Below are 13491 nucleotides of genomic sequence, written 5' to 3' on the forward strand. Positions count from 1 at the left end.
GCATTGCTGCTCCCTAAGGTGAGCTTCTCCTCATAGGCAATTCCGCTCTTATCCGGTCACGTTTGTGTGCCCGAATTTCGCAAGGCAACCTCCATGGGACATGGAAAAGACTCGAGAAGAGAGCTCGCTCACGGGAGAGAGAAGCCAAGGAGACCACGAGAGTGCTGAGAGTGGGACAGCGCTGAATAGGCGGGAGAAGCCTGCGCGTATAAACGGAGATATATATCCAATTGCAACGAAGGAACGTGCCAAAGATCGAGAACAATGGCAGAAATGCTAGTAACGTGCACTTCGGGACCAACGCATCACCGGAAGACAACCGCCAAACATCGAAAGAGTCGCGATGCTCCGCAACCTACGTGCAAAGCGGTCGCACACCGGGTAAGGGAGTGAGAGCCCCAAACATAGCTGGGCGAGGCGCTCACTCCGCTCTTTAATATCTCGTTAATACCGCCAAGGAAATGGCACAAGCACACACACACAAGCATCCTCGGAAGAGGACAGTTCGAGTGACAGGTCAAATCCAAGAGTTCCGAAGACTACCTCCAGGAACAATCGGGAACAAGACCGATTACAAGTCGTCGAGTCTGTTACTGGGCGAACACGAGATGCGCACAGGAAATCGATCAGCCCTCACAATGGCCCAAGGCCAGAGATCGGACTGCTACGATTTACCCCAACAATCATCGTGCCACTCTTCGCAGAGAGGTGATAGACGCCAACGAGCCCGCGCATAGCAATCGAGGTGTAAAAAGGGCGTTGAAGGCAGGAAGCCTGGACGAAAGAGGCTACGAGGTCACCTCGAAGCGGTCTAAGAATCGGGCGCACTTGGGGCGACTACCAGTGCCAACCCCTTATCCCGCGGTGCGTCCGACACACAGAAATTTCCAAGGCGGCCAAGGAGCCTCCCCGCATAGCAATCGGGGTGTGAGGTTACGGATGCAGCATTGATAGCAATCGAGGTGGGAGGTGAAGGATGCAGAAGTGAGAGCCGAGGGATGTAGCAGAGATAGCAATCGGGGTGTGTGATGCAGAAGAGATAGCAATCGAGGTGTGCGGTGGGAAGGGCCCAGCAGCCAGAATGCATGAAGCGACGGATGAAGCAGTGATGACAACCGGGCTGTGAGGAGAGGAGGGATGCAGCCAAGAAAGCAATCAGGGCTCGAGGCAAGGGATGCATCAAGGATAGCAATCATGTTGTGAGGCGAGATTCCAAAGGCTAAACGTGAGAGGCTGCAGGGTCGACTCAGAGAGGTCTATGCATGTGAGAGGCTGAAAGCAAGGTCAACTCGGAGCGGTCTATGCATCGGGCGCGCTTGGGGCGACTACCAGTGCCAACCCCTTATCCCGCGACGCGTCCGACAAAGAGAACGTTCCAAGGCGGCAGAGGAGGTTACCAGCCGAAGGATGCAGTAGCAATAACAGGTATAGTTCCGCGGCGGCCGAGAAGACTCACCGCATAGGAATCGGGATGCGAGGCGAGGGATGCGGCGGGAAGGCCCCGACGGCTAAACGGAAGAGGCTGCAGGGCCGCCTCGGAATGGTCCAAGCATCGGACGCGATTGGGACGACTACCAGTGCCAACCCCTTATCCCGCGATGCGTCCGATACACAGATAGTTCCAAGGCGGCCGAGGAGCCTCACCGCATATCAATCGGGGTGCGAGGCGAGGGATGGGGCGGGAAGGCCCCAACGGCTAGACGGAAGAGGCTTCAGGGCCACCTCGGAATGCTCCAAGCATCGGACGCGCTTGGGGCGACTACCAGTGCCAACCCCTTATCCCGCGATGCGTCCGATACACAGATGGTTCCAAGGCGGCCGAGGAGCCTCACCGCATAGCAATCGGGGGTGCGAGGCGAGGGATGGGGCGGGAAGGCCCCAACGGCTAGACGGAAGAGGCTTCAGGGCCGCCTCGGAATGGTCCAAGCATCGGACGCGCTTGGGGCGACTACCAGTGACAACCCCTCATCCCGCGATGCGTCCGATACGAAGATGGTTCCAAGGCGGCCGAGGAGCCTCACCGCATAGCAATCGGGGTGCGAGGTGGGGGATGCGGCGAGATGGCCCCAACGGCTAGACGGAAGAGGCCACAGGGCCGCGTCGGAATAGTCCAAGCATCGGACGCGCTTGGGGCGACTACCAGTGACAACCCCTTATCCCGCGATGCGTCCGATACGAAGATAGTTCCAAGGCGGCCGAGGAGCCTCACCGCATAGCAATCCGGGTGCGAGGTGGGGGATGCGGCGAGATGGCCCCAACGGCTAGACGGAAGAGGCTGCAGGGCCGCCTCGGAATAGTCCAAGCATCGGACGCGCTTGGGGCGACTACCAGTGACAACCCCTTATCCCGCGATGCTTCCGATACGAAGACAGTTCCAAGGCGGCCGAGGAGCCTCACCGCATAGCAATGGGGGTGCGAGGTGAGGGATGCGGCGAGATGGCCCCAACGGCTAGACGGAAGAGGCCACAGGGCCGCCTCGGAATAGTCCAAGCATCGGACGCGCTTGGGGCGACTACCAGTGACAACCCCTTATCCCGCGATGCATCCGATACGAAGATAGTTCCCAGGCGGCCGAGGAGCCTCACCGCATAGCAATCGGGGTGCGAGGCGAGGGATGCGGCGAGATGGCCCCAAAGGGTAGACGGAAGAGGCTGCGGGGCCGCCTCGGAATAGTCCAAGCATCGAACGCGCTTGGGGCGACTACCACTGCCAACCCCTTATCCCGCGATGCGTCCGATACACAGATAGTTCCGAGGCGGCCGAGGAGCTGGGGGATGCGGCGAGATGGCCCCAACGGCTAGACGGAAGAGGCTGCAGGGCCGCCTCGGAATAGTCCAAGCATCGGACGCGCTTGGGGCGACTACCAGTGACAACCCCTTATCCCGCGATGCGTCCGATACACAGATAGTTCCGAGGCGGCCAAGGAGCCTCACCGCATAGCAATCGTGGTGCGAGGTGGGGGATGCAGCGAGATGGCCCCAACGGCTAGACGGAAGAGGCTGCAGGGCCGCCTCGGAATGGTCCAAGCATCGGACGCGCTTGGGGCGACTACCACTGCCAACCCCTTATCCCGCGATGCGTCCGATACACAGATAGTTCCAAGGCGGCCGAGGAGCCTCACCGAATAGCAATCGGGGTGCGAGGCGAGGGATGCGGCGAGAAAGCCCCAACGGCTAGAGGGAAGAGGCTTCAGGTCCGCCTCGGAATGGTCCAAGCATCGGACGCGCTTGGGGCGACTACCAGTGACAACCCCTTATCCCGCGACGCGTCCGATACACAGATAGTTCCAAGGCGGCCGAGGAGCCTCACCGCATAGCAATCGGGGTGCGAGGCGAGGGATGCGGCGAGAAGGACCCAACGGCTAGACGGAAGAGGCTTCAGGGCCGCCTCGGAATGGTCCAAGCATCGGACGCGCTTGGGGCGACTACCAGTGACAACCCCTTATCCCGCGACGCGTCCGATACACAGATAGTTCCAAGGCGGCCGAGGAGCCTCACCGCATAGCAATCGGGGTGCGAGGCGAGGGATGCGGCGAGAAGGACCCAACGGCTAGACGGAAGAGGCTTCAGGTCCGCCTCGGAATGGTCCAAGCATCGGACGCGCTTGGGGCGACTACCAGTGACAACCCCTTATCCCGCGACGCGTCCGATACACAGATAGTTCCAAGGCGGCCGAGGAGCCTCACCGCATAGCAATCGGGGTGCGAGGCGAGGGATGCGGCGAGAAGGACCCAACGGCTAGACGGAAGAGGCTTCAGGGCCGCCTCGGAATGGTCCAAGCATCGGACGCGCTTGGGGCGACTACCAGTGACAACCCCTTATCCCGCGATGCGTCCGATACACAGATAGTTCCAAGGCGGCCGAGGAGCCTCACCGCATAGCAATCGGGGTGCGAGGCGAGGGATGCGGCGAGAAGGACCCAACGGCTAGACGGAAGAGGCTTCAGGGCCGCCTCGGAATGGTCCAAGCATCGGACGCGCTTGGGGCGACTACCAGTGACAACCCCTTATCCCGCGACGCGTCCGATACACAGATAGTTCCAAGGCGGCCGAGGAGCCTCACCGCATAGCAATCGGGGTGCGAGGCGAGGGATGCGGCAAGAAGGACCCAACGGCTAGACGGAAGAGGCTTCAGGGCCGCCTCGGAATGGTCCAAGCATCGGACGCGCTTGGGGCGACTACCAGTGACAACCCCTTATCCCGCGACGCGTCCGATACACAGATAGTTCCAAGGCGGCCGAGGAGCCTCACCGCATAGCAATCGGGGTGCGAGGCGAGGGATGCGGCGAGAAGGACCCAACGGCTAGACGGAAGAGGCTTCAGGTCCGCCTCGGAATGGTCCAAGCATCGGACGCGCTTGGGGCGACTACCAGTGACAACCCCTTATCCCGCGACGCGTCCGATACACAGATAGTTCCAAGGCGGCCGAGGAGCCTCACCGCATAGCAATCGGGGTGCGAGGCGAGGGATGCGGCGAGAAGGACCCAACGGCTAGACGGAAGAGGCTTCAGGGCCGCCTCGGAATGGTCCAAGCATCGGACGCGCTTGGGGCGACTACCAGTGACAACCCCTTATCCCGCGACGCGTCCGATACACAGATAGTTCCAAGGCGGCCGAGGAGCCTCACCGCATAGCAATCGGGGTGCGAGGCGAGGGATGCGGCGAGAAGGACCCAACGGCTAGACGGAAGAGGCTTCAGGGCCGCCTCGGAATGGTCCAAGCATCGGACGCGCTTGGGGCGACTACCAGTGACAACCCCTTATCCCGCGATGCGTCCGATACACAGATAGTTCCAAGGCGGCCGAGGAGCCTCACCGCATAGCAATCGGGGTGCGAGGCGAGGGATGCGGCGAGAAGGACCCAACGGCTAGACGGAAGAGGCTTCAGGGCCGCCTCGGAATGGTCCAAGCATCGGACGCGCTTGGGGCGACTACCAGTGACAACCCCTTATCCCGCGACGCGTCCGATACACAGATAGTTCCAAGGCGGCCGAGGAGCCTCACCGCATAGCAATCGGGGTGCGAGGCGAGGGATGCGGCGAGAAGGACCCAACGGCTAGACGGAAGAGGCTTCAGGGCCGCCTCGGAATGGTCCAAGCATCGGACGCGCTTGGGGCGACTACCAGTGACAACCCCTTATCCCGCGACGCGTCCGATACACAGATAGTTCCAAGGCGGCCGAGGAGCCTCACCGCATAGCAATCGGGGTGCGAGGCGAGGGATGCGGCGAGAAGGACCCAACGGCTAGACGGAAGAGGCTTCAGGGCCGCCTCGGAATGGTCCAAGCATCGGACGCGCTTGGGGCGACTACCAGTGACAACCCCTTATCCCGCGACGCGTCCGATACACAGATAGTTCCAAGGCGGCCGAGGAGCCTCACCGCATAGCAATCGGGGTGCGAGGCGAGGGATGCGGCGAGAAGGACCCAACGGCTAGACGGAAGAGGCTTCAGGGCCGCCTGGGAATGGTCCATGCATCGCACGCGCTTGGGGCGACTACCAGTGACAACCCCTTATCCCGCGACGCGTCCGATACACAGATAGTTCCAAGGCGGCCGAGGAGCCTCACCGCATAGCAATCGGGGTGCGAGGCGAGGGATGCGGCGAGAAGGACCCAACGGCTAGACGGAAGAGGCTTCAGGGCCGCCTCGGAATGGTCCAAGCATCGGACGCGCTTGGGGCGACTACCAGTGACAACCCCTTATCCCGCGACGCGTCCGATACACAGATAGTTCCAAGGCGGCCGAGGAGCCTCACCGCATAGCAATCGGGGTGCGAGTCGAGGGATGCGGCGAGAAGGACCCAACGGCTAGACGGAAGAGGCTTCAGGGCCGCCTCGGAATGGTCCAAGCATCGGACGCGCTTGGGGCGACTACCAGTGACAACCCCTTATCCCGCGATGCGTCTGATACACAGATAGTTCCAAGGCGGCCGAGGAGCCTCACCGCATAGCAATCGGGGTGCGAGGCAAGGGATGCGGCGAGAAGGACCCAACGGCTAGACGGAAGAGGCTTCAGGGCCGCCTCGGAATGGTCCAAGCATCGGACGCGCTTGGGGCGACTACCGTTGCCAACCCCTTATCCCGCGATGCGTCTGATACACAGATAGTTCCGAGGCGGCCGAGGAGCCTCACCGCATAGCAATCGGGTTGCGAGGCAGATTATTGGGAAGGGAACCCCCTGGGATGCGGCTCAAGCAGTGCCCAAAGGGACTGGAATGCGGAATCACATCGAGAGACCCAAATGCTATACGAGGGCTCAAATCGAATTATCGATTTGGCCACGACATGGACGCATCGGAACGACTACCTTTGCCGAACCACTCGCAATTGCATCCATACCGAAACCAATAGACATTTCCGTTAGAGCCCTCGCATAGCATTCGGGAATCTCGCATGCCCCTCTAAATCGACCAATGCTGGCGCTCAACGAAAATCCGAGCGCTACCACCGTTCGAGCGCCAGCATTGGTCGAGTTAGAGGGGCACGGGGGAGAATGCTCCAGTCAACACCTCCCCTATATAAGTTATTTGTCCGATTCTCGCACAACCGTAGTCTGCCTCGTCGAATCAAACAACGGTCCCAGATTCCGACTTCCGTTCCGTAGAGACCCAAAAGCTAGATGGAGGCTCGCAAGAAAGAGAGTCGGCGCATAGCAATCGGGTTTCTCGAACGTTTAGGGACCGAGCTCACTTGCGGATAGGGCAAAATCCGCCAAGCAACCCAAAAGCTAGACGGGGGCTCGAATCGAATCGCCTAGGCGGCCACAACAACGACGTGTTGGATCGACTACCAGTGCCAAACCATTCAGCAAGACTAGTCTGTGTCGAGGCCGGATAGAGATTCTCAGAGAGCGCCCGTATAGCATTTAGGAGACCTGCCGCGTCCCTCACACTCGACAAATGGTGGTGCACGTTTATAAATCCGAGCGATCCCAACCCTTTCAAGCACCAACATCGGTCGAGATAGAGGGGCACGGAGGGGGCTGCGTGAGACAACACAGTCCCCTATATAAGTTATTTGTCCGATTCTCACACATCCGAAGAATGGTCATCAAATCGGACAACAGCCCAAACTTCCGACTTCCGTCCCAGAAAGCCCAAGAGCTATCTAAAACGTTCATGGCCGGAACTCGATCGCGGCTATACCAGTCCGCCAAGCAACCCAAAAGCTAGACTGGAGCTCTAGTCGAATCACCTCTGTGGCCATTGCAAGGACGTGTTGGAGCGACTACCATTGCCGAACCATTCCGCAGGTCGAGTCCATACCAAGGCCGCATAGAGATTCACGATGAGCTCCTGCATAGCAATCAGGAGACTTGCCGTGTCCATCACAATCGATAAATCCTGGTGCAAGATTTTTGCATCCGAGCGCTCCAACCAGTCGAGCACCAGCATCAATCGACATAAACGGGCACGGGGGGAGGATGCTCGAGAACACTACCTCCCCTATATAAGTTATTTGTCCGATTCTCAAGCAGCCGAAGTCTGGTCATCGAATCGGGTCAAAGACCACAACTTCCGACTTTACCCACAATGCAAGTCATCGAATCGAACATCGGCCCCCGAGTCGGACTCCATGCGTATGTCAGGTCATCGGACCCAAATTCCGCCTTCCTGCGCATGGCGGGCCATCAATATCAACTCGGTCATCGGACCCAAACTCCGCCTTTCTGCGCATGGCACGCCTTCAAATCGGTCATCGGACCCAAATTCCGCCTTCCTGTGCATGGCGGGCCATCAACATCAACTCGGTCATCGGACCCAAATTCCGCCTTTCTGCGCATGGCACGCCATCAACTCGGTCATCGGACCCAAATTCCGCCTTCCTGCGCATGGCAGGTCATCGGACACAAATTCAGACCTCGCCAATATGCCTACGTATCGAATCGGTCATCGGACCCAACTTCCGACTTCATCCATACTGTAGGGTCTTTGAGGTTGGCGCGGTGCGCTCAACCCGGGGAGTCGACCCATCGAAGCATACACCTCCCCTATATAAGCTATTTGTCCGATTCCCACACCTGTGTAGTTTGCACCTCTGACCAGGACATCGACCCCAACTTCCGAACTCGACTGCAACGACGGCACCAGCGCCTTGGTGCGCACCTTGCGACGCACAGTCCCAACATTCGCCTTCCTGCACATGGCAGGTCATCGGACCCAAATTCCGACCTCGCGAGTATGCCTACATATCGAATCGGTCATCGGACACAACTTCCGACTTCATCCATACCGTAGGGTCTTTGAGGTTGGCGCGGTGCGCTCAACCCGGGGAGTCGACCCAACGAAGCATACACCTCCCCTATATAAGCTATTTGTCCGATTCCCACACCTGTGTAGTTTGCACCTCCGATCAGGACATCGACCCCAACTTCCGAACTCGCCTGCAACGACCGAACCAGCGCCTTGGTGCGCACCTTGCAACGCACAGTGCCAACATTCGCCTTCCTGCACATGGCAGGTCATCGGACCCAAATTCCGACCTCGCGAGTATGCCTACATATCGAATCGGTCATCGGACCCAACTTCCGACTTCATCCATACCGTAGGGTCTTTGAGGTTGGCGCGGTGCGCTCAACCCGGGGAGTCGACCCAACGAAGCATACACCTCCCCTATATAAGCTATTTGTCCGATTCCCACACCTGTGTAGCTTGCACCTCCGATCAGGACATCGACCCCAACTTCCGAACTCGACTAAAAAGACCGCACCAGCACCTTGGTGTGCACCTTGCAACGCACAGTGCCAACATTCGCCTTCCTGCACATGGCAGGTCATCGGACCCAAATTCCGACCTCATGAGCATACCTACTAATCGAATCGGTCATCGGACCCAACTTCCGACTTCATCCATACCGTAGGGTCTTTGAGGTTGGCGCGGTGCGCTCAACCTGGGGAGTCGACCCATCGAAGCATACACCTCCCCTATATAAGCTATTTGTCCGATTCCGACACCTGTGTAGTTTGCACCTCCGCTCAGGACATCGACCCCAACTTCCGAACTCGCCTGCAACGACCGAACCAGCGCCTTGGTGCGCACCAAAAGTGCGCACTTTTGGAGGGCACTTTTGTGCGCTCCAAAGGTGCGCACTTTTGGAGGGCACTTTTGTGCGCTCCAAAGGTGCGCACTTTTGGAGGGCACTTTTTGGAGGGCACTTTTGTGCGCTCCAAAGGTGCGCACTTTTGGAGGGCACTTTTTGGAGGGCACTTTTCTGCGCTCCAAAGGTGCGCACTTTTGGAGGGCACTTTTTGGAGGGCACTTTTCTGCGCTCCAAAGGTGCGCACTTTTGGAGGGCACTTTTTGGAGGGCACTTTTCTGCGCTCCAAAGGTGCGCACTTTTGGAGGGCACTTTTTGGAGGGCACTTTTCTGCGCTCCAAAGGTGCGCACTTTTGGAGGGCACTTTTGTGCACTCCAAAGGTGCACACTTTTGGAGGGCACTTTTTGGAGGGCACTTTTCTGCACTCCAAAGGTGCGCACTTTTGGAGGGCACTTTTTGGAGGGCACTTTTGTGCGCTCCAAAGGTGCGCACTTTTGGAGGGCACTTTTTGGAGGGCACTTTTGTGCGCTCCAAAGGTGCGCACTTTTGGAGGGCACTTTTGTGCACTCCAAAGGTGCGCACTTTTGGAGGGCACTTTTCCTGCGCTCCAAAGGTGCACACCTAGGTGAGCACCTTCGACCACACCTTGTAGCACACCAAACTCTGACTTTCGACTTCATCCGCAATGCAGGGTCTTTGAGGTTGGCGCAATGCGCACAACCAGGGGAGTCGACCCATCAAACCCAACACCTCCCCTATATAAGCTATTTGTCTGATTCTCATACATGCGTAGCCTGCAGGAGCAATTAGGACATCGACCCCAACTTTCGGCTTCTAAACGAAAACAAGGTCTTTGAGGTTGGTGTAATGCGAACAACTAGGGGAGTCAACCCATCAAACCCAACACCTCCCCTATATAAGCTATTTGTCTGATTCTCATACATGTGTAGTCTACAGGAGCAATTAGGACATCGACCCCAACTTTTGACTTCTTAACGAAAACAAGGTCTTTGAGGTTGACGTAATGCGCACAACCAGGGGAGTCGACCCATCAAACCCAACACCTCCCCTATATAAGCTATTTGTCCGATTCTCATACATGTGTAGCCTACAGGAGCCATTAGGACATTGACCCCAACTTTTGACTTCTTAACGAAAACAAGGTCTTTGAGGTTGGCGTAATGCGCACAACCAAGGGAGTTGACCCATCAAACCCAACACCTCCCCTATATAAGCTATTTGTCTGATTCTCATACATGTGTAGCCTGCAACAACGATTAGGACATCCACCCCAACTTCTGAATTCGTCTGCGTTGACCGCACCAAAGGTGCACGCCTTGGTGCTCACCAAAATCCGACTTCCGACTTCTTCTGCTATGCGGGGTCTTTGAGGTTGGCGCAGTGCGCACAACCAGGGGAGTCAACCCACCGAATGCAACACCTCCCCTATATAAGCTATTTGTCTGATTCTCATACATGCGTAGACTGCAGCAATGATTAGGACATCCACCCCAACTTTTGACTTCTTAAACAAGACAGGGTCTTTGAAGTTGGTGCAGTGCACACAACCAGGGGAGTCGACCCATCAAACGCAACACCTCCCCTATATAAAGCTATTTGTCCGATTCTCATACGTGTAGTCTGCAGCAGCGATTAGGACATCGACCCCAACTTCCGAATTCGTTTGCATTGACCGCACCAAAGGTGCACGCCTTGGTGTGCACCTTGGAGTGCACTTTGGTGCTCACCTCGGTGCACACTTTGGTGTGCACCTCGGTGTGCACCAAAGGTGCGCACCTTGGAGCGCACCAAAGGTGTACACTTTGGAGCGCACCACATAGGGTCTTTGAGAGGTTGGCGCAGTGCGCACACCAAGGTGGGTGTTGAGGTGCGTGCCGAGGTGGGTGGGTGCTAGGGTGCGCTCCATGGTGGGTGCCAGGGTGGGTGCGTGCTAGGGTGGATTCCAAAGAGGGTCATAGGGTGGGTGCCAAGGTGGGTTGGTGATATAGTGGGTTCAAAGGTGGGTACTAGGGTGGGTTCCAAGGTGGGTCACAAGTTGGGTGCCAGGATGCGTGGGTGTTAGGTTGGGTGCCAAGGTGGGCTCCTGCGTGGGTGGGTGCTAGGGTGGGTTTCAAGGTGGACGCGAGGGCGGGTGCCAAGGTGGGTAACAAGTTGGGTGTTAGGATGGGTGAGTGCTAGAGTGGGTGCCAAGGTGGGTGGGTGCTAAGGTGGATGCCAAGGTGGTTCACAGGGTGGGTGGGTTCTAGGGTGAGTTCCAAGGTGGGTCACAGGTTTAGTGCTAGGGTGCGTGTCAAGGCGGGTGTCGAGGTGCCTGGGTGCTAGGGTGTGGATGCCAATGTGGGTCATAGGGTGGGTACTAGGGTGGGCTGCAATGTGGGTGCCAAGGTGGGTAACATGCTCGGTTGGTTCTAAATTGGGTGTCAGGGTGGGTGTGCACCCACCTTGCCCGAGGTGGGTGCCAAGGTGCCAGTGTGGGTGGGTGCTAAGGTGGATGCCAAGGTGGGTGAGAAGGTGGGTGATAGGTTGAGTGGTAGGATGGGTGGGTGCCAAGATGGGTCACAGGGTGGGTGCAAGGGTGGGTAGGTGCTAGGGTTGGTGTCAGGGTGGGTGGGTGCTAGGTTGGGTTCCAAGGTGGGTGCGAGGGTGAGTGTCAAGGTGGGTCACAGGTTAGGTGCTAGGATGGGTGAGTGCTAGGGTGCAAAGGTGCCAGGGTGGGTGCTAGGATGGGTCGATGCTAGGGTGAGTGGCAAGGTGGGTCCACAAGTGTCAAGGTGGGTGCCGAGGTGGGTGCCAACTTGGGTTCCAAGGTGGGTGCCAAGTGGGCGACTGCTATGGTGGATGCCAAGGTGGGTCACGGGGTGGGTGCCAAGTTGCTAGGTTGTGTTCCAAGGTGGGTGCCAACGTGGCTGCTAGGGTGCGTGGGTTAAAGGGTGTGTCACAACGTGGGTGCCAGGATGGGTGCGCACCCACACTGGCCAAGACGGGTGCAAGGTTGGGTTCCAAGCCCGGTCACAGGCTGGGTGCTAGGATGGGTGGGTGCCAAGGTGGGCACCAGGGTGGGTGCACCCACCCTGGCCAAGGTGGGTCACGGGGTGGGTCCTAGGGTGGGTAACAGGGTGGGTACTAAGGTGCGTGCCAAGGTGGGTCATGGGGTGGGTGCCAAGGTGGGCACCAGGGTGGGTGTGCACCAACCCTAGCCAGGGTAGGTCACGGGGTGGTTGTCGGGGTGGGCGTCAAGGAGCCAAGGTGGGTGGCAAGTAGCCAAGTTGCGTGCCAAGGTGGGTGTCGGGGTGGGTGCCAAGGATCCAAGGTGGGTGCCAAGGAACCAAGGTGGGTGTCTGGGTGGGTGCCGAGGTGGGAGCCAGGGTGGGTCCCAAGGTGAGTGCAAAGGTGGGTGCCAGGGTCAAGGTGAGTGCCAATGTGGGTTCCAAGGTGCCAGGGTCAGGGTGAGTGCCAATGTGGGTTCAAAGGTGCTAAGTTGGGTGCGAGGTTGGGTGCGAGGGTGGGTGGGTGCCAAGGTGTGCTAGGTGGAAGCCCGGGTGGGTCGGCATCCCATGGGTGTCGAGTTGGGTGCCTGATGGGTGCTTCTTGTCAAGTTTTAGTCGTCGGGACTCATTTCGAGCCTTAGAGGTCGTTTCTTGTCCGGTTGCCCTGTCTTCGACCTGGGAACCCAATTTTGGTCCTCGGGTCCCATTTTTTTTTGTCTCGCATCCCACTTTTGGCCTGTGGCCTTTTCGGGGTCGATTCTCGTTTTGGGCATCAGAGCATGTTTCTTCTCCTAAAACCCAATATTTGTTTATTAAGTCTCGGAACACATTTTTGTTCTCGTGGACCCATCATGGGTCTTGGAACGCATTTGTGGTCCTTGGGTCCCATTTTGCATCCCGAAACTTGTGTTTTGGTGCTTGATCCCTATTTTGGGTGCCCACCTTGCACCAAGTGCGCACCCGGGGCAAACCGAGCGCCTTGGTGCACCGGGGCAAGATCGAGCGTGCACCCGAGGCGCCCCGAACATGCACCAAGGTGCACTCGGCCCACATGTGAGCGCAGGTCGTTGCGCCCGAGGTGGTGTGTGGGCACCGCGTTGCAGACGGGACACTGCACGCACACGACGCCCCGTCCAGGTGCACGCACGTAGGCCGGGCCGGGTGCACACCCGACGCCCTAGCAAGGTGCGCGCACCCGGGCAGGGCTCACACTTGGCGAACGGGGCGCACTTCGCGAGGGAGGGTGTGCACCTCGACGGGGGTGGGTGGCCGGGGTGGATTCGCACGTGGGTCGCGGTTTGCTAAGTACACACTGCGACAAGCTCATAACGGGTGCGATCATACCAGCGTTAGTGCACCGGATCCCATCAGAACTCCGCAGTTAAGCGCGCTTGGGCCGGAGTAGTACTAGGATGGGTGACCTCCCGGGAAGTCCCGGTGTTGCACCCT

General features: G+C 58.4%; 1 non-coding gene across 1 annotated transcript; it reads left to right on the forward strand.

Moving 5' to 3' along the window:
- Nucleotides 1-13372: 13372 nt before the first annotated feature.
- Nucleotides 13373-13491, forward strand: LOC131861753 (5S ribosomal RNA). Its single transcript, XR_009360784.1, has one exon. It is a non-coding gene; the product is annotated as a 5S ribosomal RNA (ribosomal RNA).

Source organism: Cryptomeria japonica, unplaced genomic scaffold (genome assembly GCF_030272615.1).
Source record: "Cryptomeria japonica unplaced genomic scaffold, Sugi_1.0 HiC_scaffold_32, whole genome shotgun sequence".
NCBI lineage: Eukaryota > Viridiplantae > Streptophyta > Pinopsida > Cupressales > Cupressaceae > Cryptomeria > Cryptomeria japonica.